The sequence below is a fragment of the Triturus cristatus genome, chromosome 7 (genome assembly GCF_964204655.1).
Source record: "Triturus cristatus chromosome 7, aTriCri1.1, whole genome shotgun sequence".
Classification (NCBI taxonomy): Eukaryota; Metazoa; Chordata; class Amphibia; order Caudata; family Salamandridae; genus Triturus; species Triturus cristatus.
In genome coordinates, this window is record NC_140590.1 from 346,218,288 (window position 1) to 346,245,341 (window position 27,054).

Genomic DNA, 27,054 nt, shown 5'->3' on the forward strand with positions numbered 1-27,054 from the left:
AGTGGTAATCCCTGGAGTATTTTACAACCTACTTAAGATATGGAAGATTGCTGACGTGTTTGTGCTGTTGGGTAGAGTGCATGTGGCTGAAGAGCCCCGCAGGTAGTGATAACCCTTCGATGCCCCGCCTCATCTCCAGAGCCCCGCCTCCTTAAAGGCCCAGGCGCGTCCTCCTCCATAGAATCACACACTGTAAATTATTTCAAGGTCGAAAGGTCTGTGAACGCATGATTTGTGGGTCAGGGTGTATCTTATGTCAAGGAACTGATGTCATGAACTCACAGTCTTACTGTCATGTACAGAAACCAGGCAGTGCCAGAAGGGGTGTTCTGAAAGGCCAGTTTGTGGGCAATATTTGGCTGTTTTATGCTATAGAGGGGTTGTTTTATTGCTGGTTTGCCTGCTGCAAGTACAAACACATGCAGTCTCGCATACATTGCAAATCACCTGTACACAGCGTCTACAAGTTCACATCTGCTCTGATTTGCAATTTCAGGCCACTTATTTAGCTCTGATTGACTAGTGTGGCCTATTTTCTGCACCAGCCCGACCCTGCAGGATGGTATGTTATGGTAACTTGATTTGTATGGCTCAGCTTTCATTGAATCATTTAATGGCCTGTGGCTTAACAATAGCTCCGCAGCCCCTGTGGTGTTGGGGGGGCCAAGCTTCAGTGAGCCCCCTCCGGCATTGTGCACGGGTGGCGAGCTTCTGGACTGAGAGCTCCGGACTGGGTCCGGAGTGTGGGGGGCCCCCTCAAGTTTTGTTATGCCACCGCTATTGATACAGCCGTAGGAGACACGGAGGATGAAGAAGGGTGGAGGGGGCGGAATAGAGAGAACACAGCAACAATAACTCAACGCCTCGCCTGGGGTAGTGAGTGCTATATAAAGCCAATTCCAATAACTAGCAGTCTCCTTTGGTAAGGATGAGATAAATACATGTCATGTATAGCAAAGGCAGGCTGGGAACAACATTCTCTAGTGTGAGGGGTATGTTGGCCTGTATGTTCACAAGATATTTTGGGGGTCCATGTCCTATGACGCGACTCGTCAATGCCCATGACTATCGATCTGGAATGATCCAGGAAAACTGCACACCAAAAACCTCTGAACTTTGCAACAAAAATACAATACCTCTATTCCATTGCATATTATGCCAGTTCTCTCACCTTTATCCACATTTCTATATTTTCCCTTGTTTTACTATTTTTTTTCCATCTCATGAATCCTTATCTTGCTCTTTCTTTGGGTTCCTTTTTACCCTCTCCATCCACATGTCCTCTGTCACCTCCTTTCTTACTCCTGCTCTTTTCTCATTCTATCCTCTCTTACTATTCAACTTACTGCCCGCCTTTGTCATTTGTTCACACTCATTCCATGCCCACATCTTTCTCCATTTTCATTCTTCTCTGCCTTTTGTTTCATCCTTCTCACTCTTGCTCTCCTCCTCCCTTTACTTCTCCCTTTTGCCTCTGTCTCTCTCCCTTTCAGTTCCATCTCCCACTCTCTCACTCTCCCCGTATAGATAATAACACTGGCATGTTTTGGCCTCTTTTGTTTTTTCAGGTAGTTTAATGCACGTGGTGGTAGAACAGCCTGCTTCTTAAACTCCCGTCTGTCAGCGCCCAGAGCAGTGAGTTAGCTTGTTATCGTGGATGGTCCAGTAAGACGCTGGTCCACATATAGGGGCCGATCATGAGTCTGGCGGTCCACGGACCGCAGACTCATGGGGGCGGGATGGTAGCGGTCTCCCGACCGCCTTTTTGCGATTAGCGCGGTCGGACTGCCATTGCCCCTCCCCTGCAGCCGCCAGGGAACCACCGCATATTACGAGTTTCCTCTCCGCCGGCGATGTCATGGAGGTTTCAACTCCATGAACACCGTGGCGGAGACAAAACAAAGGGGGCCCTGCAGGGCCCCCTGTGCCACCTCTACATAAAAATGCATGCAGGGGGTACAACATATATCCCCTGTGTGCATGCACCCCAGTTCCTGCACGGCTTGGACTTATCAGTCCATGCCATGCTGGAAGTGTTTTTGGCGTAATCTGAGGCACTGGCGTGGGAACGCCAAAACCAGCCCGCCAGACAGGAGGAAATTCCTAATCTGGCAGGCAGTCTGACCATGGCTTTGGCGGTGTGACGGCAGGGCTGACCCGACACCAACAGCCAAAGTCGTAATTAGACCCATGGTGAATTTAGGTGGTGTGTGGTTGACATTAAACTCTCATTTTAGCTTAAGTCTAATGCATTTCACAAGAAAGCTCAGGCTGTAGATTTGTGAACATTGACGGTTGTTGGCGGGGAGAGACAGGCACACTCAGAGGGACTCACGATAAGTCTGGTGCATTGTATTGACTTACAGTTAATGAATACATGTTTTTCTATATGATACATTGAAGAGCAAACTACGGTACAGGGACATAAAGTGGTTTGCCGGGGAATCTGAGGGTTGATCAAGTATGCCATTTGGGAATCAAACCCAAGCCTTGTAGTTCTGCAACTCAGCTGTTACGCCAAGGAATCAATCGTGCTACTCAACAGGTTTCGGCCTTCAATGCCCCACATGTGTGCCATCGCAGGTTCACAACACGGTATCCACAGAGGCTGCTATTTATTTTGTGTGGCTGTTACTTTCCTGTTCATATTCATGTGAAGCACGATAGCTATTAATATTTCACTAACAAGCATTGTAATACAGTGATAATAGCTTATTATTGCCCTTGGTATTACACTGTTACTGTTTTATATCACAGGGCTATATTTCAGCAGCAAATGTTCACCTAAAAGACGTATTTTCATACTTAGTAGCTTTATTGTTAGGTGAATACTTATGTTTTTGATTTTCTTGGGGTATGTTACTTGCTTCTTTGTCTTTAGGATAGAACCGTCCAACTATAAATTGTTTTCTCTCCAGTACTCTTAGCACACCGCTATTTGATAACTAAAGTAACTACCTCTGAATGGAGTTTAAGAAACTGAGGGGCATATTATCAAGCACGGCGTTAAAATTATTGCCGCTTTAGCGGCAGAAAACTGCCGCTAAAGCGGCGATAATGGGCTTGATAATATGCAGCAGATAATTCCAATAGAAGCCCACGTTGACACCAGAACATGTGCTTCTATGGGAATTCACAAGGGCATATTATCAAGCCCATTATCGCCACTTTAGCGGCAGTTTTCTGCCGCTAAAGCGGCGATAATTTTAACGCCGTTTTTTGATAATATGACCCAGAATCCGGAAAATCACTTTACACACAATGAACCATCTAAATTGAATGGCAAGTGGTTTATTATTTCTTAAAAAGGATAAACAGTCGCCTTTCAACATGGGCTAGTGAAACACAAATGACTAATTCATCTTCTCTTCGGATAGCTCGGCAAACAGACCATGTCCCGAACCTTTCAACTTGTTGACGTTTCAGGCAGAGGTTAATTTGTAAAAAAACTCATAAGTGCTGGGGCTCTCGTCAGGCTTGCACCAGCCCATTTCTCCTGTTAGCGCTGCCTAAAACAGAACCAACTACCACCCATGAAAGTGGAGAGAGGATGTGGTGTAATGGCCAAACCTGCTGACTTCATGACTGTGAAACCAGGTTTGAGTCTCGGCGTCAGCTCAACATCCTGTGATTCTGGGCAAATCACTCCCATCTCCCATTGCCTACCATAAATGAATGTGTCCTTAACTGTTGTTCATGAGAACGATTAAGTGCTGGCTCAAATTAAGCACTGGTTTCAGGTATGCCAGGCATAGGTTAATAAAATGAAAGGTGATCACTTCTATGTTTATTTTGGTCTGGCCCATGGGCAGGGCCCTGGCTCTCCCAGCGCACACACTGGCTCCTAGTAGAACCCTTATGGAATTGAGGGTGGTCCAAGTCCCCTACGTTTTCTTACTTAGGACAAGGTGAGAGTTGCCATGCTAGATGAGCTGAGTAACTGAGGAGGGTCAGTTATTACCTGGCAGCTGATCCTAACGCAGAGGGGGTTTACTCTGTTTCCCCCCCTGGGTTGCCATATCACGAATGGCAGACCTAGCCAACCGAGGGCCAGCCCTAAGCAACCCGTAAGTTCTCCTAAGTGAGGAGAAGTGACTGAGAGTCCAGAGGCGGGAGCTCCCACTTCTCCGAATTCTAAACGAGGCCCTCCGTTACTCTACAATGAACCCCCCACCTCAAGCGAGGTGCATCCATGCTGTGCCTATAGAAAATGCAGATCGCTCCCTAGTCTCAGTCTCCAGTATCTCTGCTATGTTTTGAAGCATTTTTTCCAATAGATTTATGTTTCTAGTTCGTACGGGCACACAAATAGATAAGCACCAATGAAATACGTTTTCACTGTTTTTAAACTCGAGCAAAGAAACAGACGAAGGACACCTTTACTCGAGCAAAGAAACAGATGAAGGACACCTTTGATTAAACAGAGAAAAGACTACATGGTCACGTGCAGTGAATTTATCCTTAGTGAGCATGAAATCTTGTGCCTCGAATTACTAGGTAAAAAGCTTTAGATGGTTACTCGCTGTTGAGTATTATGACACAAATGCAAAATATGGATTTCACTCTCTGTTGCATTTTTGATATTTGATACAAGATCATAATTGCACCTGGCAGAGTGCTTTCCAGGAAGAGTTTCATAGGCACCAAAAGGCAAATTTGGGATGAAAAAGTAGCTTGGAAATAGCTTGTCCATAGGGAGACAATACAAAAAGCAACAGAAGAAATAGCGCATGTTTGAAAATGCCTGAGGCAGAATAAACAACCAAATATCAATTTGAAAAGCCTATTACTGTACAGCTTTGGTGTCAACTGGCTGTTTCCTAGCTTCACAGTGTTTCGTTTGCTCGTGGCTATCTAGGAAAGATGACATTTGGCCAGGGAAAGAGGAACGTGCCTGTGTTAGGTAAACTAAGTTTACTAATTCGTGTTGCAGGGAGAACGTGCAAGGGCGACTTAACACATAAACCACACATTAAAAAAATTAATTAAGGAAGACAGAAACTCAAGAGAGGATGTGCTCAGTGTTTCCATGGCGATCTTCAGTAGACTTCATATCTGATTAATAATTGAGCATGCTCATGTTTTATTCACCCTGGATTCTTAACTTTCTTAACACCAAGGAGGCAATGTTCCCCATGGGCCACTTCTTCTAGACTGCGAGCCAACCGCTCAACCACTCAGCGGTGCTTGCGCCGGCCTCGCCCTTTCAGCTTCCCCGTCGCAGTCACATGCTTGCTTGGATATGATGTGCATACTCCAGTTTATTGCTGCTTAAAGTGTGCTTGATGATGTTGCCATTTGCTTGTATTAATGAGTACCAAGCCGTGTGCTCTATGCAGTGACACACTTACTTAACATGCCTACTCCCGCCATAGCTGACCCAAACCATCACTAAAGTGAGCCTTACAAATATTAGGTGTAGGAGAGCGAGGGTGTTAAGTGTATGGTGGCGGAGTGTGACTTTATCATCCACTGCTCTACAGGGGGCTATTATACTCCCCCGCCAAGTGTCTTGATTTAGACAAGTTCATTGCCTATATTTAACTCCTCTCAGAGAAGGGGGAGACTTGTGCAGATACAAAGATCTACAGGGATTGCTGTTATATCTCTTGTCGCAAACTTTCTTCTCGGATGCCATGCTCCACAGCCTATCCTCCACCTTCCCAGTAAGATGGAACTGGGGGCAGGTTGGCCACCTCTTTCGCAGCCTAGTACACCAGGGCCCATGTTCGTGCACGCGGGTGAAGCCAGTGACGACCAAGGATGTGCACCAGATAACTCATCGAATAAGTGCATGTGCTGCAGACAGTGCCACTCAGTGATTCAAGGTACAAGGCTTGGACTCTGGAGGGCTTCAAGACCTCCCTCAAGTTCTGGGTGTAGTGCACCACTGCACGGATGCTGCCAATGTAGGTGCTCTGGAAGAGCATTGGCCTTCCTCTCGAGGGGGTGTAGGTCGCCCCCCACACACAACAGAAAGGAGCACCTGCGTCCATGCTCTCTTTGAAAGGTGGGCACACTTTCTAAGTGATTCACAATAAGCACATTCCCCAGGAGAGTCTGTACCCTGCGCACACAGTAGAGGCATAGTGCTGGCTAATGGCTAGTACTACATTGTATTGCAGTGTCCTTGTATTTATATAGCACTTCATACACCGGATGACATGCCAGAGCCTTCTTGTTGATTGGTAGCACCCCGCGCCATGGGAGTGCTTTGGCTGGATGAGTGTGTCATATGGTTTATACTAGTAGGGTTGCAATGTCCTGTGTGAGGTCCAGAGATGTTCTTTAATCCAGTTTTTCACTGCACTGATGCATTAATTTTAAATAAAAAAGAATGTGACCTAGGGTGCTTACTTACTAGGTACTATTATATGGATAGAAAGAAATGTGTTTGTGCAGTGGTGCCTATGTGGGCAATGTTTTGGTGTCTTGTGTGTATCGTAGAGACTGCCCTAACCATGTTGTACCAAGCTTGTGTCTATGCACATGAAAGGGTGTATGTGAAGTGTGAGGATATACATGCTTGTGCATACCTACTGTTGGACTTGGCCCCTTCTGCAGGGTTATCCCCAGACTTTTTGCCTTCACCCTCCTGTTTTCTGACACAATTAATGCTGGCTTTTTGGACTGCGTTCACCTTACCACTGCTAACCAGTGCTAAAGAGCTTGTGCTCTCTCCTTTAAACATGCAAGATTTGGCTTACACCTAATTGGTCTATTTAATTTACTTGTAAGTCCCTACAAAAGTGGCACTACATATGCCCAGGGCGGCCTGAAAATTAAATACTACTAGAGGGTCTGCAGCACAGATTGTGCCACCCATTTAAGTAGCCTTTGAAAAATGTCTCAGGCCTGCCATTGCAGTCTGTGTGTGCACAGTTTTAAACTGCCTTTTCAACCGGGCAAAATAAACCTTTTTAGAATAGGTGGTGTGTGAATACGTTCCACACACATGTTGCACAGCAAAGAAAGTGCAGAGAAAACTCTGTTCTTTAAGTATCCCTTATAGTTTATTCATTTGTTTGTCCGTGTTCTGTTCCACAAATTTAACACAACGTTATTCATTATTCAAATTGAGACAACCTGATTCCCAATTTCTCAAATGCTGGTGACATGCCAATCCAGGCCTTATTCACCATCACGTGGGGTTCTGCAGCCCCCAGGCAGCCTTATTCAACAATACCCAATGCACTTCAAGCTCACAAATAGCCCTTCCTCAGGGGTAGGTGTAAAGTTGAAAACAAAGCATCAATGTGACTTGTGTTTCACAACAGTTGTCTACTCAATTAATTTATATATTTATGTCCTGTTATGTTCGGTACAATCCCTGTATGACCATCCTTCATGGTCTATTGTCCCACAATTTATTGCACCTAACCCTATATTTAAGTACGTAAAACAGCATGTATAAAAACAACTCTATTTAATCCAAAACACGCTCCCCAGCTAACTCCGACTGCAAGAACTATCACAACTAATCCAAAATAAAACAAAACCACCCCCTTCTCTTGTCACTTTACCAATGTTCCTATAAAAACACTGTATCGGTTGTTTGAATATAAGTACTCACCAAAACCTCAGTTTCCCTTAAACTTCATAACATACCTCCGCGTCGTACAACTGTTACAACCTCCCCAAGTACCACGTCTCTTTCAACCCTCGTGCTAGTTGGAACAGCCAACGTGATCGTAAGTCTTCACAGAGTCCATAGACATAAAAGAACAAGCATTGGCATAGCCATTAGGTCTCGCCTTTGGGACCTTATAAGTGTTTTGCCATGCAACAGTTGTTGTTGCACCAAGGATATTGTGCTGCATACCTAAATACTTATAAGGTCCCAAAAGCGAGACCTATTTGCTATGCCAATGCTTTTTAAAGTTTAATCAGGTGACAGGCCACCTATGATCGCACTGTCCTCACAAGCACAGTGTGATCTGTTATTAAATATACCTTCTGTAGATACAATAAATAGTTACAGGACTCCGAGCATCACCCCAACCATTGAACACTGGCCTCACAGAGCCTACGATGATGCCAGCATGTGCACTCTACGATATACTCCGGTTACAGACCTCCTATGATCACCCTGTCTCATCGTGCACTGGGCGATGTGTTGTTGCCCCGGGTACAGGAGGGAGGTGAGGTGTGTGCGGCCTTTCTGCCTCTCTTCCTTCGCTGGGTTTTATGGTGCGTGCATTCATTCACACATTTTCTTTTGTGCATTGTCTGGCGCGCATCGCCGTATGTATGGTCAGCGGGTGAATATCGCACTTGTACTCCTTCGGCAGTCTGGTTGCAGTTCAGCTTGCCTAGCCTGGCTATGGGCACCGTTTGAGTTGTGAGAAGCAGGCCGCTGTTTCCCCACTGCGTGCAGGGTCCCGATATTGCAAATACTTGAAGTGGAACAGTCAAACGCAAAGGAACACTGCCCCAAAGTGACAACTGTCCCAACGCGACACCCTGCGTTTATTAGCTGCCTGCGCCTTTCAGTTTTTGAAACTTGTATGGCTGCAATTCATACACCCAGAATACTTCACCACAAGCAACTCTCGGGGTCTGAGATCACACGGTACGACACCGAGGACTCAATCCACGGTGGCAAGCCGGCGGACACGCGTGTTAACGGTCACCGCACATGCTCTCTTTAAAGACTGTAGGGGGAGGCGCTGTCTGCACACTGAACCAGCAGGAACAGTTTGAGCACCGGAAGAATGACTCCCTGGTCAAAAGAACGCGGGAACAAAAACGAATAAATCAGCAGATGCAGTTTATGGGGACTGGCGCCAATAAAAATAGATAAAAGTAACCATCCAGCAAGAAATATTCAATGGTAGGACTGGACTCCGATATCATATCTATTGTAACACTCCCAATCGATTTATTCTCAGTCAGTCACAAACGCTGCTTTTTAAATCTCGCGCTCCTACTTCCTGTCTGTGGGACCTGCACAGCGCCAGCGAAGGGCGACAGTTAATAAATTAACAAAAACAGTCATGGAGTCGCGATGCGCGGCCTCCCCCGTGGATTTGATGAAATGCTTGAGCCGTTCCTGGAATACGCAGGCTCCGGGGCAGACAGGCCCATGCACGCACCTGCCATTTTACTTTGTGAAATGTTCCCTCAGATCACATAGTTAATGTGGAGCCAACATGACTGGGGTCGGTACATAAATAGTGCTGCAACCACGTAACACAAAAGGATTGAAACTCCCCTGATGCTAGTGATACCCACAATTTCAGTCAGCCTAACCCCCACCGCCCCCCCAAGGAAACAAAAAAGCATGACGTGGTCCCGAAAGTGAAAGAGGATCTCTTGTCTTTATGGGGCCATGTGTTTGAACACATGGCCCCATAAAGATAAGAATCCTTTCACGACGCAAGGAAGGCAGACGAGCCCGTCCATATGGGATGGCTCAAAAAGCCGAAGGAAAATGTCACGAACAGCTCTTTTCCAGTGGCTGGCCACCGTTTATCATAAACGGGGACGCCAGCCAATGGAAAAGAGAGGCGGGGCTTAATGCCCTTTACAGAAAATACCCCAAATCATTCAATCTCGCCAGCGAGACTGTGCATGTGCACTGCCCACGCCAGGCGAGACCTAAAAAAGTTTTCTGTGTCCTTAATTCAAATACCCCTCCATATTAAGTGAATACAATTTCATTTTGTAAACCCGTGTTGTAAATCATATAAACCATCCTCACCAACTGCGTAAAAAACTATACATATCAACATAACAATAACAGTGATTTTTTAATTAAAGTCCTTGGAGGGATTCTGACGTTCCTTTATCGTAACACAAGTTTATTTGTGTCGCCAAGATCTTTACAAGCTTCCTCACCGCTTAATGCCATATTTCTTCTTTACTATTTTAAACCGCTTTTCTTTTTCCTGGGTGCAACCGATCGAGAGGGGCAAACCAATGTAATATCTTCTTGAAAGTGATGGAATGCACACCGATTTATCATTTATCAATTCTTATGGGGGATGCTCTTTTGGCAAAGTCGTTGCGCGCAGACTTGTTCGTGCTTTTTGCCCCACCAGCACGTAGATAATGAATTCTAAATAGGTGGTGCGTGAATACGTTCCACACATATGTCGCACAGGAAAGAAAGTGCAGAGAAAACTATATTTTTTAAGTATTCCTTATAGTTTATTCTTTTGTGTTTGTCCATGTTCTGCTCCACAAATTTATCCCAATGTTATTTATTATTTAAATTGAGACAACGTGAATCCCATACTTTTCAAATGCTGGAGACATGCTGGCATGCTGGTGACATCGCCTCATCTGCGCAAGACATTTTCGACATGGGACTCTGCACCTCTTCACAACCAGAAATAAGGTACTTTGTTCAGTGGGCCTAAGTGGATCCCTATAGCCGTGCCGCTCTCCATCGCAGTCGGCCTGAACTTGTAACTTTTCCCTGGTCCAGCGCAACCAGATAACCACAGTAGGCGCTTTGTGCTTTTTAGTGCTATTTTCACATTTTTAGAATTGCATGTCTCCGGTTCTACTGATTGGATTTTTGTCATTTTGGTAATGATTTATTTATTAACATTTTCTCTATTTTCTAAATTGCTGCATACATTCTTTACATATTGCCTCAAAGTTAAGCCTGACGGCTTTGTGTCAAGCAATGAGAGGTGTGAGCACAGGTTAATTTGGGGTTTGCTTGTGACTTCACCCTGACAAGGATTGTGGTTTCTGCTTGATTAGGGTTCCACTCCTTCAACCAGTAACCCACTTTCTTATACACTTTCTTGATGCTCTGCCTCATAACATTTATGCCACAGAGCAGCTCTGTGCCACCCATTGTAATGAAAAGTACACAGCCAGCCATAGTATATGCAGTGAAGGGTCCATTCAGGAGTAGTAGTGAAGCAATCCAAAGGAGTAGGCATTATATAATCAGCCTTTAGGAGGTGTACAACAAGCCATTGTGTAATCCTTAGGAGTCCACCCAGGAGCTGCAGAAGAGCCACCCCTGGGAATGGGCACTACACAACCAGCCATTAGGAAATGTACAACAAGCCATTGTGTAACCCTTAGGAGTCCACCCAGGAGCAGCAGGGGAGACACCCATGGGAATGGACATCATACATCCAGCACATAGGCATACACGAGGCGCAGCAACCCTCAGTGAAAGCTGAAGAAGATCACCTAGGAGTATGTTAGTGCAATCCGTAGGTGGTACTAGAAATACTTCATTTTTTTTAGCCAAGTTCACTGCAGATAAGGTAACAACCTCTTTAAATGTCTTGCTTTCTAACTCTCTGCTTGTGTAAAGTCTGCACATGCATCTGTGGCCTCTTCATAACATCAAAGTGTCACTGGAGTGTTAAACATGTTTGAATACCCTTCTTATGCTTCCAGGTTACTTAGTAAAGCAGCCCAAGAATCCCTAACCAGGATTTGCATGAAGGCTCAGATCTCCTGACTAACAGCCCCTATAACAAGAGGAACAATTTGTTCTGGTGCAGTGGAATTATGCACCAGAATTTGTAAGAAGGGATCTAAAAATCTAATTTCTGCACAGGTTTGTCAGTCCAAACGTCTCTGGTCCATTGTTTAAATGTTTCACAATTGTGCTGCATGGGCACAAAGGTAAATTTGCTCGTTTTGAATTCATTTCCTTTGAAATATATCCATGCCTCCGAGTCCATCAGAAGCAGAATAGACGACTTGTTTCACCCACTAACAAATACAATTGCAGAACTAGTGATATGCGTATACTGGGATAAAAGTAACAAAACTGCTGATATATATAAATAGCAAATACTGAAATGCAACAGGAACAAAATAAAGTAGAGGAAGACAAATGTCTCCACCGAGGCACACAGGAGAAGATTGATCCCTGAGGGATATGGTGACACCATTAGACAAAGAAGCATGCCTCCCCTAGGACTGTCTGTTTACATTGTCAGGGATTTTGTCAGGGATTTGGGGGAATGCAAGCCATATAGAGCTTTTTGGAGCCCTGAAGCAAGGTGTGCATCAAGGAAGAGAGTAAAGTGCACTTCTGTGCTACCACTCTGGAGAACTGGAGGCCTCTCTGATGCGACTAATACATTAGCTTGAAGGTTACCTGGATAGGACTTGCACTCTTTCGAATTGTGGTAGTGTGGATTTTACTTCACCCCCCTTCGACCAGAAAACCTGTAAAACATGTTTTTCTCATTTAGAATTCACTGTCTGTGCATGCTGCATTAAAAACCTGGGCGGCATGTAGTGCAGATCATCTGTATTAGCTTTCTAGTTTCCTTCCGCTTACTCGAGTGCTCATCTTTCTACCCATCTTTCTGTTTGCTCTGAGAGTGATTGAAGACCCCAGAGAGTGCAGAAAATTCTGCTTTTGCATCAAGCATTGTTTGGAGTGTCATTGCTTTTCAGACACTTGTGCTTCTTCTAATTCATTCCTGGACTCTTATCTGCAGCCAGAATCCATCCAACTTGCAGTCCCCTTTTTCATATATGTGGTTGAGGCTCTGCCCAGCCCCTTCTTTCTGTCTTCCCCTACCAATGCTGCCATCTTTTACTAGGCCACCACCAGACACGAATTGTGCAGACTTTTCAACTTGCTCTTGCAAGGGTGGAAGCCCACCACTCAATAACCATTGCTCCAGGATCCCATGGTTATCCTCAACCTTCATCACAAGTCCCAGTTGTCCATCAACAAGCCTAGACTAAGGACACTCTCTACAGTATTGCTAAGTACATTGTGCCTCACTGTTCTGGTGTTCAAAGTTATTTTTTTTAAATAGTTTTTATTGCAATTTCACTAAGGAATTGTAATACAAGAATGTCAAAAATATAATGTAATATAAAATTGTAAGAATTGCAATCAAAAGATAAATCTAAAGGTAAGACAGGAATTTTCTGTTTTTATATAAAAAAAGAGAAAGGAGAAAAAGAGCAAGAGTGGAAGCCAAAAGAAATGAAAAGTAGGAGAAAGAAGAAGAGGGAAAGGTGTGAAGAAAATAGATTAAGGGCTTCAGGAGTGCAAAGAAAGAAAATAAATAACAGGCGACCAATATAAATCAGATTTAACCTTTTGATGTAAGGTAGAAGACAATACGGTATGTATTCTATGTTCATCACAGAGAAAATTCCACAATATAAGTACAGATAGTTTAGAAAATCTTTCCAGCCGGAAAGTATCACTTAAAAAGCAAGTGCAATGTCAAGATCTAACAGTAGTGGTTTAATAGGTAAATAATCAATATTAGGTGCTAGAGAACCTAACACATATTCTGTAGTGTAAAAGGAATATTACATTGACAAATTTTAAAACATTAAGACCAAACTGAAGTCCAATATATTTTGACATGAGAACTTTCATATAACATGTGAATTAATTAACCACTATAGTTAGAACAGGACCAGCATAGAGGGGAAACAGAGGAATCAAATTTAGCAACATGTTCTTGTGTAACAACAGCTCTATGATAGATAAGAAAGAGTGACTGTGTAGTATGAGAAGCTTTAGAGGTTGTGAATATTTTAAGACATAATTTATCCCAAAATTGGGAAGAGAATGATATAGATAGACCCTCTTCCTATAACAACTCCATGGGACTTTTAGATCTGGTGGAAGTTGAAGAAAGTAAGGTCTTGTAAATGAGGGCAGCTTCAGAAATAATGTTACCGTACAAAACGTTATCAAGAGGCATAGCTTGTATTGGTAGTATTGAATCAAGACTTGTGTGGTACTTGGGGAAAAAAATTGAATAGGAGAGGAAATAAATGTATATTCCTCTAAAAAGGAATGAGGTAATTGATATAGTGTTTGTAGGTATTTGAAAGGTGTAATCTTCTTATCCTTCACAAATTGGTGTACATATTTGATACCTTTTTCCTTCAAGTGTTTAAAATGAGTAGATTTATTACAAAATTTAAGACATATATTGTGCCAAATAAATTACAGGAAACATTGCTTATTAAGGAATGTTCTGTTTAAAAAGTAATGGGAGTATTTAAAAATTTGATTTTTGGAGATAAAAGGACAATGTGACATAGGAATAATATTTTTGAAAGAAAAATCATGTGATAAAGAATGTTAAAAAAACATCTACATTGTTGACCTTGAGAATCATTAATAATATCACAGAATTGTCTGGTTAAAAAGGAGGAATTAAATAATTTGAAATCTGGAAATCTATCTCCAAGTTCAGGTTTAGGGCGTTTGAGTTTAGTGAGAGCAATAGGTGAAGTTTTATTATTCCAAAGAGATATTTTTTGTGCAAATGGAGTCAAGTTGTTTAAAATAGTAGTTATGAATTTTGAAGGGTAGCATAGAAATAGTGTTGAGAATGTGTGGTTTAATTATAATTTTAATAGTGTCAACTCGCTCCCATCATGAGAGATATAATGAAGACCAAGTTGCTAACAATGCATGAATTTTGGATTTTAAGACAACAAAATAAGAACACAGTGTTTCTTGAAGGGTGGTGGAAAACCAAATGCTGAGATACTTTATCTTCGAGGGACATCATGTAGAGTTAGTATCAGCAAAAATGTCATGGTAGCAGTGAGGGTTGAAGGGAACAATCTCAGTTTTATTAAATAATGTTTCTACCCTGAGATACTAGAGTGAAAAGATGTATCTTTTGAAAACCACCCTGGGACGTTAGGGGATTGCATATGCATATAACCTAACTTCCACAGAACCATGTTTGAAGCCAGATATGAGTGGGTTACAATGTATTTGCTCCAAAAAAGGTTCTAGACATCTGACAAATAATAACGGGGAAAGAGAACAACCTTGCCTGATAACTCTTATCAAAATAAGGAGCGATTCAGCCATCGACAAAAACACTAGCCTTGGGATTATAATACAGTAATTTTATAAAAGAAATGAATTTAGGACCAAAGCCAAACCAATGAAAGGTGATAAACATAAATGGCCAATTAATATGATCTAATCTTTTCTCAGCATTTACTGAGAGTGCTGCAAGTGGTGAAGTAGACGGGTCAGCTAAAGTGATAATACTGGAAAACATTCTAGCATTATTAGCAGCAAGCCTAACTTTTATAATACTCGATTGGTCCGATTAAACAAGGAGAGGATTAACAGATTCTATGTGTGAAGCTAGAATCTTGGCAAAGAACTTACAATCATAATGTTTGAGTGAAATGGGCCTAAAATATTTACACAATGTAGGATTTTTCTGGCTTGGGAATTATGGTTATTAACGCTTTCAAAATGGAGCCGCTAGCTTTGGAGCTAGAAACGAAGGAACTAAAAAGTTCTAATAATTTAAGAGCAAAGAAATAAAGACAGGGACGAAATGAGTTCAATAGAAAACCCACCCGGGCAGGTGCTTTGGCTCTCTTCAGAGATTTAATTGCATTCAAAACCCCCTGAAGGGTGATGTCAGCCTCCAACTTATCAAATACATCTGTAGGAGAGGGTTGAGTAGGGAGACCATCAAAGCATTTTTATACCCTCATATTACCTCAGTTGAGCATATACCCAAGCTGTCAATGGCTCCAATGCTCACGACAGTTGTAGTCAGGGGAAACTGCTCTCTTCGACGCCCAAGAACCCATACACTAACATCAGCACTGGTGGTGTAATCGTTGGACATTTTCTCCTTCTAGCACCCTTTCTATTGGGTCCTACATAGAAGGATAATGATCTTCAGCGCCCTCTGTTCTCTTATCCAACTCATAAACATAAATCTTTGACGTCTATCAGTCTAACTAAGTGGGAGGCTCTGGCTTGGACCATTTTCTGAATATCTCTCTCCTTGCCAGGAGCATCAGCGGGAATCGTAATTTGCTTAGCTCGTTTCAATTCAGGCTTAGCTCAGATCTTTCAACCAGTACCCCAAATGTACAGTATACTAATTTTAGCTATACCTGCCAGAGTTCCTGTAGCTCTTCTTGAGGTAGATGATCTTCCCATATACTGTATGCTGGCCTCATCCTTGTCTCAGCTGCTTTTAATGGATGTGAATGCCATTTTGTTACTTCTTTCTTCATGCTCTTAACCTGTTGCAGCTCCATTTCGACCATAGTGTTAGACTCACAATTTGTCCAGTCTATAGTCTTAAACCACATGGATAGTAAGTAGTATTATAAATTTGGACATATCCGCCTTTACTAGCCTTGACCAGTCTCCCCATTGCATTAAGCTGTCTCCCTCTATTATCTGCCCCCATCTCTGAATCCCAGCTTTGCTCACGGGTCCCGCTAAACAATCCTGCAAACATTCCAGGGTTCCGGGGGATTCCCAAATCAGAGACAGCTTATTACAATTTGGGATTTTTAGTAATACTTTAGCATTAAATCTTAATCTGGAAGCCAATCTCAATCACTTCAATCTCACTATTTTGAAGAACTCTGGGGCTCCAAACTTGTGTAAGCAACTTTTTGCCCTTCTGCTTTCTAACATAGCTATACATAGTGTCCCCATACAGGTATTATCAGGGAGGGAAAACAGCATTCTTCAATTTTTCAAATGAAATGCCCAGCAATAAAGCTGAACATCAGGGAGAGCTAGACCACCTTTCACTTGTTTCCGTCTCAAAGCCAAATACCTTTGGAGGCCCAAATAAATGAGGATATCCTCCCTTGAATTTTATCTAGGGCTTTCTTCTCAAAGGTGAGTGGGATGTTACTGAATATGAAGGTAAACGTTTGCAATATTGTCATCTTCACAAGGTTAACCCGTCCGTAAATTGTCAAAGGGAGAGACTACTATTTAACCATCATCTTATCAATGTCTATTTCACAAGCTTGTTGAGATCTTGGACGATATTCAACCCTAGGTACCTAAAAGCTTCCTTGTTAACTCCCACTCTATATTCCAAAGCATTACCCCAGTCTTGATTCCATTTGCTTCATACCCTGAGAAATTCAAGATTGCAAGATCTTCAGGTGCAAGGAAACTAATACCAAATTAACGGCCATTATCTGGCCATGGGACATTCGGAGAATGATTTTGCTTGGTATATAATTGACAAACTACCACCCCATGCATCCCAAAAAATCTGTTCATGTATGAACAACGATGGATCTACAGATTTAATATTGCTACCACTGTTCTAAATGAGGAGATTCCCGGGTCATAGCTGGAGGGAAAACGTAGTTAACCCCACAATTTTCCCATAAACATCTTACTCATGTTCGACCAGTCAGTGGACATTATACACAAGTCAACATCTCTGCATTTGACTTTCACCTTTTTGTATATACCAATATATATAAAAATATAAAGATACCCCAATATTAATGCATTCTTGAGGACAGTCGGGACCTCATTGTTATAGAGTGTCCATCATGGCTTTACGTTAATTTAATTTGTTTTGCTTTTTCTTTGCACTTTATTTACACATTGTCACTAGTAATTCCACATTCTCATTTTATTAGAGGCCATTCTTATTCAACGGCACTACATGAGAATTTGGGCATACAATTCTTTCTGCAGGTATGTTCCAAAAAAGCTGCTTTTTCAGTCCTAAAATTGAGGCGTAATGTGAACATTCCTTAGTGAAGATTTGCTAATGAGACTTCATTTCCCATGAAGCTTATGGTGTCGCCTGCACAATGAGTAATTCACCAGCGCGGCTGGCTGCTCCAACCTCCTGCCTCCACCCTGTATTTCAGACCAAATGACTGAACACTAATTGTTCGGTGCCAATCTGTTGCGGAAAGCTTCAGGTTCAGAATGGCAGTCCCCTAACCTTGACGAAGTAACTTACTACAGGTCCGAACCATTCCTATTGGTTTGTAGTACCCGCTTTCAGCACGATACATCATTGCAAGGCACTGATTTAATTAACATTTTTGACCACAAGCCCCACACTACAGCGCCCCGCTTCTGCACCAATTACCACCTCTTTAGAAGTCTCACGGCAGGGCTACCTTACAGAATGGCTTACTCACTAGAGGGCATGGGTGGAGGGCAGGCCCAGTGATTTTACGCACGCATGTTGAGTATGAGGGCACAACCAAAGCGAGATGACTTTCGTTTCCAAGCGCTTGCAGACAAGTCAAGACATATGTTTGGCCAGCACTCTTCACTTATCTATGCGCCCATGTCAATCACAATACCTGCGTGGGCTTATTACTATAGTTGTCTGTATTCAATATATACTAGGGAATGTGTTCACATTATCCTGTGCTCAATACAGTGCCATATGACTAATTTTATTATGCCTCTACCAGTTAGGAGTGTAGCTATAGGAGGGTGTTTCCCACCAGATGTGCATGGCCCCTGAAGCATATAGGATACGATGTGTGTGAGTGCGTATGTTTTCTTTTATTGCTTTCTGTGCATGCACACATGTCGTTTTGCAGTGGTTTAATGTGCCTCACTTTATAGCTTTGGTATGTAGTAGGATTATGTATGTATAAAAAACATTTCTGCTTTAAAAACAATACCAGTCTGATATAGTATGGGGGCTGTCTTGCCAGTCGGTGGCTCCCACTGATTCCCCTCACTGGCTAAATGACTTGCACAGTCCTGCAACTATTAACCTTGTGGTGCACTCATTATGTTTTTAGATTCTTGAAGCCAAGTATCCTTACTCAAGGTTGGAGCTGTAGCCCTCATTTTTTGTATGGCATTACTGCTTAGAAAGGCAGGGACACTTATAGCCCTGATGAAGGCCCTAGACCCAAGTGGGTTTTAATGGCAGGCCAAAACATTTTGACTTTATGAAGGGTTTTTGAGACATTGATGCTCAACAATAAATCAATTCTGTGTTTTTAGTTATATCTAGGGTAACAGCCAATTGAAGGATATTTCCTGAGGTTTGCCCCAAGACATGTTTACCTCTTACCTTCTAGATCCCTGCCCCGAATCCTGCTATGATTTATATAAGAACTCCCACAGTTTTTTGGTGCTGTCCGCCCTGGTTGTACCATATTACCAGGGTGTGGATAGGCGCCTATGATGAAGCATACCACTATTATGTGGGTGAGGCATCTACTCCAAAATCTCTTGATTGCCCCCATGACTGTATCGCCTGGAAAGTTGATCTAAGCTGCCCTTTTATGTTTGTGATTGTATTTGAGAGAACGCAACTAGGACCCCTTTTCTATTGCTTTCTCATCGATAATGAAAACATGGGCTACTTTCACCTTAATGGAGTTCCAAAGGTCAGGGTCAGATTTAACAGGCCCATAAACACTAAGCAAAGTAACACGTTTGTTTTCAAGAATAGCATTGTCTAAGACCCATTTTCCAGCAGTATCACATTCAGTAGAAACATATTATTATTGTTGCATCTTGTAGAGCACTCAGCTACCGCAAGGGTTTTTCTGGTGCTGACAAAAGTAGGATGGATCGTGCCAGAAACAAAATGTATTTTCAAAGATTTATGACACCTCCTTTTCTGCCAACTTCTGGAGAGAAAAATACCTGACCCACCCAGTGTCTCTTCGATTTAAAAGATTCAGAAGCATTACAATGTGTTCCTTGTAAAAAGGCAACTTTGGAATCAAGTTTAGACAAATGAGTTCATTTTGTTAATTGACCAGATGTCCAAGACACAGAACATTCAACGAGAACATGTTAAACATATTGGAGACATGGGGATAAAGATTCAGGAACAGGGAAATGCTGCATATAGGGTACAGAAGACAAAAATAATTTTAATTATGTCAAATACGGGGATAAAAAAGAGTAATAAAGTGGGTCAAATAACAAAGAAACACTCAGTGAAAACAAACAGGCAAGTAAGGGCGTAAGGGAAGAGAACAGATAAAGAAATAAAAGAGTAGATCAAGAATAAGCAATCAGATCTGAAGAAACATCTGATGGAAATTAGCACAGGGTGTGTCAACACCATAACAAGATCGACAACAGAGCATAGTGAATTAGAATACAAATTAAAGAAAGCCATATATAGGAAAAGATAGGTACGAAACATCTTAAGACTTCTGGGCAAAAGTGTCCCTTACCCATGGTGGAATACTCTGGAACAATAGTTTCAGTTTTAGAGGATCATCAAAGGATTTAGTACAGCCGCGGGTCATGCAGGTAAGAGCGGTGGAGCCAGGTGGGGGGGGAGAGGGGGGGGACGGGGATTTCGACATACTGAATGATGAAGGAAAATTTGCTATTTCTTTTATTTTCACTTGTTGTCGTCTGTCGAAACCCCCCCCCCCCCCGCCCCACCTGGCCCCACCATTTTTACCTGCACGAGTCACAGCTGATTTAGGAGTTCCTTCATAGGTTACTTAGCATAAGCAGGGGTGAAGAATGCCATAACGAATATTCATTTTCCTCATTTGCGGCGTCAGGGAGAGAAACTCTTTACACCTGGCATTAGTTACATTAGAAATGTCTTGTGATATGAAGATGGTATGACCAGACCATACAAGTCGGCGTTTATCTTTAGCTGCTTTGAAGACATGAAGAGGTTCAGTAAATTCTTCTAAAAAAGTATAATAATACCTCAAGGTTTGATAGAATAGGGGTTAAGGCAACCCAGATGATGCACCCTGTAGCATAGTAATGCAAGATAACTTCTGTAAGAATTTTATTCTGCTCATAAACTTTAAACAGGAATACAGTGCAATGTCTCGACAGAGTATCAAAGAATGTCAGCAACAACACTCAGATGCAAGGAATAATAGGAAGAGCACAGTATCAGCAGAGCAGAAGAATATGTCATGTAAAAATCTCAAAGCAGAGATGGCACTTCTTCACCCTACAGTTCCATATAATCGCCTGCACAAAATAAACATGGAATTGGTTGGCACACACCTCAGGCTACCTGCCTGCCCAGTGTGGTACCAAAATATTGAGTTTGTAATACTGAACTGCACATATTTTAACATCACAATATCAAGTTGCTCTGCATAACCCATGGCAGGCAGATGTTGAGTTAGATTGGGAAATCCTTTCATCTTTGTGTGCTTAGTGTGATGATATAGTAGTAGTTGATATTTTGGAGTCAGTATATTTGTAGGTCGATATTTCTATCCTTGATTTTTTGATACACTTCGATCTATCCTTACACTGCTTCTGCTGAAATGTAGCATAAACATAGGCCAGCAACCAACTATCATGAATGCCAACTGATCAACAGAAAAGCTACTGTACACTGTAAGGTGATAAACCCAGGCTTATCCCAGCCAAGTTTCACTGAGACTAATCTACTTAAATATGGTACATAAGTAGTTGCTGGGTGCCCCTTTCACTCCTGATATTTATTCTGTTGTCCCTGTCATAACTCTTCCAGTCACATCCTTCTCGTTAGGTAGAAGGTTGTGAGTGAGCCATTAAAAAATGTCACAGATCTTTTCATTAGAATGCACAAGAATCTGCTCACTATAATTCATTTGTAAAGCGTCACCTGGATTTTGCTAGTTCAACTTTAAAGAGATAAGGACGAATGGACCTAATTTAGAGCTCAGATACTTAGATAGTTAATGTTCAGCACCAAATATTCTGTGTATGCGTTGAGATAAAATTAAGGAGACACGCTAGGTACATATAGACATGTTTAACTATAGTTTTATGGTTGTATGACAGAATTGTGCATCGTTGAACTACGTGTGCCTCTACCATGCAGCCCGAATCACGAATGCGCATTCCTTTACCATGCATGCCTTTACCACGCATGCCTTGTGTGGTAAAGTTCACCCCCCTTTCTCTCCACCCTGAGTCGTAAAATCCTGACCCCTGCCCTATAAACCGACCACCACTGCCAAAAACGTCCCCACCCCTTGAACCTTAAGCTATCCTGTCTCCCCCTGCCTTAGAAACTGCCACCCTTGCCTTGAAAACTGCCCCTTCCCTCTGCCCTGAGCACTAAAACTCTGCCCCCAACTGAAAATCTACCCTGAAACACCTCCTTTCCCTGAACTTTAAAAGCTGCCCCCTGCTCTGGAAACTGCCCCTTCCGCCCCCCTGCCCTGAGCCCATAAAATCTTCCCCATACTAAAACATATCCGACCCCAGCCCTCTGCCCCAAGCCCTATAATTGCTCCCCCTCACTTAAAACCTACCAACCTTTGCCCCCACCCTGAGCCCTAAAACTGGCCCCCTACCTTAAAACCTACTCCCCAGCCAAACTTACCTCATTGTATCCCCGTCCTTTGTGCAGGAAGTCCTTGCCCGTTCCTCTCCCCACCAACCAGCAGCTAGAACGCCGACTACTTTAACTACCCCCTTGCACTGAACCCTAAAAAGTGCAAAATCCCTGCCCTGGGAACTGCCCCTTCCGCCCCCGAGCCCTAAAACTCTCCCCGCCAAAACATACCCCGACCCCTAATATCGGCCCCCTCACTTAAAACCTACTCCTCTTCACCTCCCGCCCAGAGCCTTTAAATCGCCCCTCTCCCGTAAAACTTACTCTCCCAGACCAACGTACCGCGTCGTGTCCCCGTCCTTCCCGCAGGTCCTCCTTTCCGGTTCCTCTCCCTGCCAGCCAGCAGATAGAATGCCGACTGCTTTAACCACGCATATGCGTAGTTCAGCTATATGTGTGGTTAAGGCAAGCGGTGTTCAGCTTGAGATGAAATGGAACGTGTGCTGAAGCCGCACTATAAAGTCTGTTTCCCTGCTTTTATGGGTGAAGTAGATCAACATATTAACTGGAAACCAAGAGAGACACCGCATTTCATGCTGTGATGATTGGATTTGAAAAGATACGCCACAACAGAGAATGAAGCTGTTATAACACAACAAAGATGAACTAGAGAACGGACCAAACACTACGACTGTAACACTATTTTGCCAACTTTAGCAGTAAAATCTTAAGAACATCCACCTTGGGCAACAGTCAAACCCAACTCACATCAAACAATACGAATAGATACAGTGAGTGTACAGAGAAAGACCCACCAGCAGAGTAGGGCATAAATGACACAAAGGAACTACTAATACTAATACTAGTCACAGTAGTTACAGATGGGGGAAGGCATACTGAATTGTATGGACCAATAGGACGCCTCCAAATAAATGAAACAAAGCCAGATCGTTCTCCACTCCAGTAGTGTAATACAGATAATCAAATACAAGAACATACTATAAAATCTTTGTTTTTACAGGTGCTATAACTACAATATTTTAGAGGCCGTACACCTGCACAAATGCAACCAGGAACCGCTGTTGTGATTATGAATGACAATGATTTAACAATTATAAAACTAATAATGAGCACTTAAAATGTATATCAACTTTTTCAAGTGAATGGATTATTTTACAGTATACAGTTATGCGATTTGAAGCTCAAGAGAATAGCGTAAGTCGTTCCTAAAAATGTGGGCACTCCCGGTGCTGAGAAAATCCCAGTAATATAATTGAGAGAGATCTGAGGTAAAGGAAGAAGGAAAACCAAAGCGGGGCCAAAGACAAAGCTGGATGGAAAGTTACTGTGTCACATTTGTTGATTATCAGACGGCATCTGACCATGTGTATCTCTGTGTCCAGAGGGCCAAACTGGAACCAGGGAGTAAAGATGATGACCTCCAAACCATGAGCTGATAACGTTACACAAACACATGGGTCAACACAGGAATCAAAGTTAGACTGGACAACACTGGACATTTTACACCAAGTACATTGACATCAAAAATGGCCTCAAGGAAGGGGGCGTTTTAGTAACCTTATTTTTTAGCCTCCTTATCCCAGACCTTCCTCAAGTGCTAGCTTATGTTTATAGGGAGACCCCTTGAAATAGGTAGGCTAGTACTTCCTTTACTTTCCTATGTCAATAATATGGTGGTGCTGCTGCGAACCCAAAGAGGTTCACAACAAACTATTAATGGTTTGGTTAGCTGTTTCAAAAGGAATGGCTGAAAATATGCTTGTCTAAATCAAGGTTTAAGAAAAGATGTGTGGGGCACTAGATCTCGTTGAAGATGCTGAATGATTGAAGCTTAATTAAAATGCATGAGAGGATATGTTTAATTAGAAGTTTGTTATAATTAAAAGAAATTATGGAACAAGTATGTAGAACATTCAAGCACACATGCCATCTTCATCACTAAGGGGCTTCTTCAGTTATCCCAATCGTTATTTGTGATGTTAAGTCTCAGATGGTATTCTAATAAAACTGCGGAGCACCTACTTGTAAAGGGCCTCATGCAGAGTGTGGCAGAATGGGACTGACTCTTATATATCAGTGGATGTCCTCTTCTGCATCATTTGAAGTTCCCCCACCTCACTCAGAGGTGAGAGAACCCCCCGGTTTCCTATCGTAAAGGTTAGCTATCTCTGCGTTCTGAACCATTTAGATGGTGGCCTATCCACTGCAGTGCAGCTCGTTTATGAACGTAAGAACACCTACACTGTTTATGGTCATCTTTCCAACATTCTTTTTTTCTTGTTTGTGACCAACCATGTAAACCAAGGTGGTTATGAAAAGGAATTCAAAACAATGGAGCCTATTTACAAGGAGTTTACGTCATCAAAAGGTCACTTTTCTGACCTTCTGGTGGTGTTTATCCTAAGCGTGGCTTAACGCCGCCTTGTAAATAACGCCCCTATTCACGCAGCACTTAGCGTGAAAGGGGCATGTAATGGGTGTTGCAGTGGGCCGCAACACTATTTTTTATATGCTGCTCCATATTTACATGGTATGAGGCAGCACCAAAAATATTGCCAGGGAATACCTGGTCTTAAGCAGGCGATACGAGGAGAAATGTTTCCTTTCTCCTCGTATTTTGCTCTTTCAATGTGTGCTGCATTCTGCAGCATGCATAGAAACAGCAAATGGCTTGTCAAAATTGTTTATGTGCAGGAAGCTGTCCCTTCCTGCAGGGATAGTTTAGCTATATGGATCTCTGCACCATGGCAAAAGAACCAATTTAAAAAGTAAGGCGGTACCCCAGAAGTTTGTCTAGATCCGGGTCCATGGTGGAAATGAGATAGCTTACAATCAGCACTAACTAAAAGATGATTATCTTTAGAAGATGCTGAGGAAGAACCCGATATATAATTACACGTGTTTCAAGAAAGGGCTGTTCATGAAATTCACATTGCTGAAATATTTGTATACTCAGTTGTGTGAGCTGCAACATTTGATCCTGCATTGAAGCAAATGCTGCTCCATGCTGGCAGGAATAGGTTTGGTAAAGAGATCCCTGACAAGCTAGCAGTGATCTCTAAATATGCCAGGCGGTTCACTGCTGGCACCGATGGACCACCTGTCAAAGTCCAACTGACCCTAGAATACTTTGAGGCAGCCACGGCCCGTATAGGGCATGCTACCGGGGTGGTGACGTGGCGATGCAACGAAATTCGTTTTTTTTTTGTTACTTACCTGAAATCGGCCGTATGCCGCATTTTACAACCCCCCACCCTGCCCCTCCCCCGCCGCACGTCACCGCCCCGGTAGCACGCCCTATACGGGCCGTGGCTGCTGTGGCCTTTGGCTAACCGAAGATATAGACATATGTACAAAAGGAAAAGGGAAAAAATATGAAAACTGTTGTGATAAGAATTGAACAACACTCAATAGATGAAATATTACATTGGAAAAAGATAAAGCAAAGTGAAATAAAGCATCTAAAATAAAAGTATAACCGCTTACCATGTCGAACAAAAATTCAACGAAAATAAATGATCCATAATTAAATTAATCCGAAATAAGTCAAAATAAGAAAAGAGTGTGTGTTTACTAGTACTCATCGTGATTATTCAGATTTCATGGAATTATGGGGCATATCAGCAACAACCGGCGATAATTATCGCTAAGTGCACTTAGCGCTAGGATAATTATGGCCGGCTAGCATGGATTTTTATCGATGAGATAGCGTGCTATTAGCAACGTGTTGAAAGTCGCTCTTCACACATTAAATGATGTTGATCAGATATTTAATCAGAAGTACAGATGGAAAGGCATCAACGGTCTCTGTTCATCACGACCTCCTGCTCCAGTCTGAACCTTCCCCCACTAACATTCTATATGACATCTCCATATTCTAGATTTAACATTCTAACTAGATTACAACACATCCCCTCTACTTAGAGAAAATAGTATACTATATATACAATGAACATTACCCTAAAATGAAATACAAAAATAAACAATAAAAATAATAATACAATTGAACAACACTAAACATCTACCAATTTAGCAAGACTTGAGCATACCCTTCAAGGAGATACTAAACAGAGTTACAATTATTGCAACTCATAATCACTGAATCTCCTAGGCATGTGTTTCTCTCTTGAAGGACGCACACCAAATGGCACAGCGCCCCCACTCTCAGGAATCCCACTTCGAGATCCCACACCATCCTCACAACCACCCCCTTCCACATCATCACTGTAAGAGTCGTCCCTATACTTCACCAACCTTGACATGCTCCACATAGCACCAGAATCTACTCTCACTACATTCTTCCTGATAGTCACAATAGTAAAGGGCCCAAGGAAAGAGGACTCTCCTTTCGAACTATGTCTAGGATTCTTCACCAACACTTTGTCCCCTACATTCCACTTCCTGCACTTAACCCTCATCCTTAAATCATAATCAGCTTTATACTTATACTGATACTCCAAGACTTTTCTTCGACAATCCTCTCTGTTCACCACAGGCCCAGAGGACACAGGCAACCAAAAAGGATTAAGCTTCGACGTAGCTTTCCTGCCCCTCAAGACTTCAAATGGCGAGACCTGAGTAACCGCATTGGGTGTGGTACGGTGCGCCCACCACGTGTCTCTCAAAACCCCACTGAACGAGACTCTCGAACTCAATGCCCGTTGGGCACAATCTTTTACCATCCTGTTCATCCTCTCAGATAACCCATTAGCCTGTGGAGCATACAATGCCGTCTTTTGATGTACAATACCATGATCTTTGAGAAATTCAGCCATCTCATGGGACACAAATGGCACACCATTATCCGTGACAAGAAACTTTGGAACCCCCCTACGATGAAAAAAGTCAATAACCACTTTCGTGGTCACAGAATTCACACACTTGGTGACCATCCATTTAGAGGTATAATCTACCACCAAGATAACAAACCGTTCATATGATGGCAGCAATTCAAAAGGGCCCACAATATCCAAACCCAATTTTGACCAGACCGCATCAGGCACCACAACAGGGGATAATGGAGCCTTACTAATGACATGTGACT

The 27,054-nt window shown here is 42.6% G+C and overlaps 1 protein-coding gene across 2 annotated transcripts in view; it reads left to right on the forward strand.

Moving 5' to 3' along the window:
• PRKCG (protein kinase C gamma) overlaps nt 1-27,054 on the forward strand; it is a 1,134,441-nt gene that overhangs the window by 396,615 nt on the left and 710,772 nt on the right. The window lies entirely within an intron of this gene.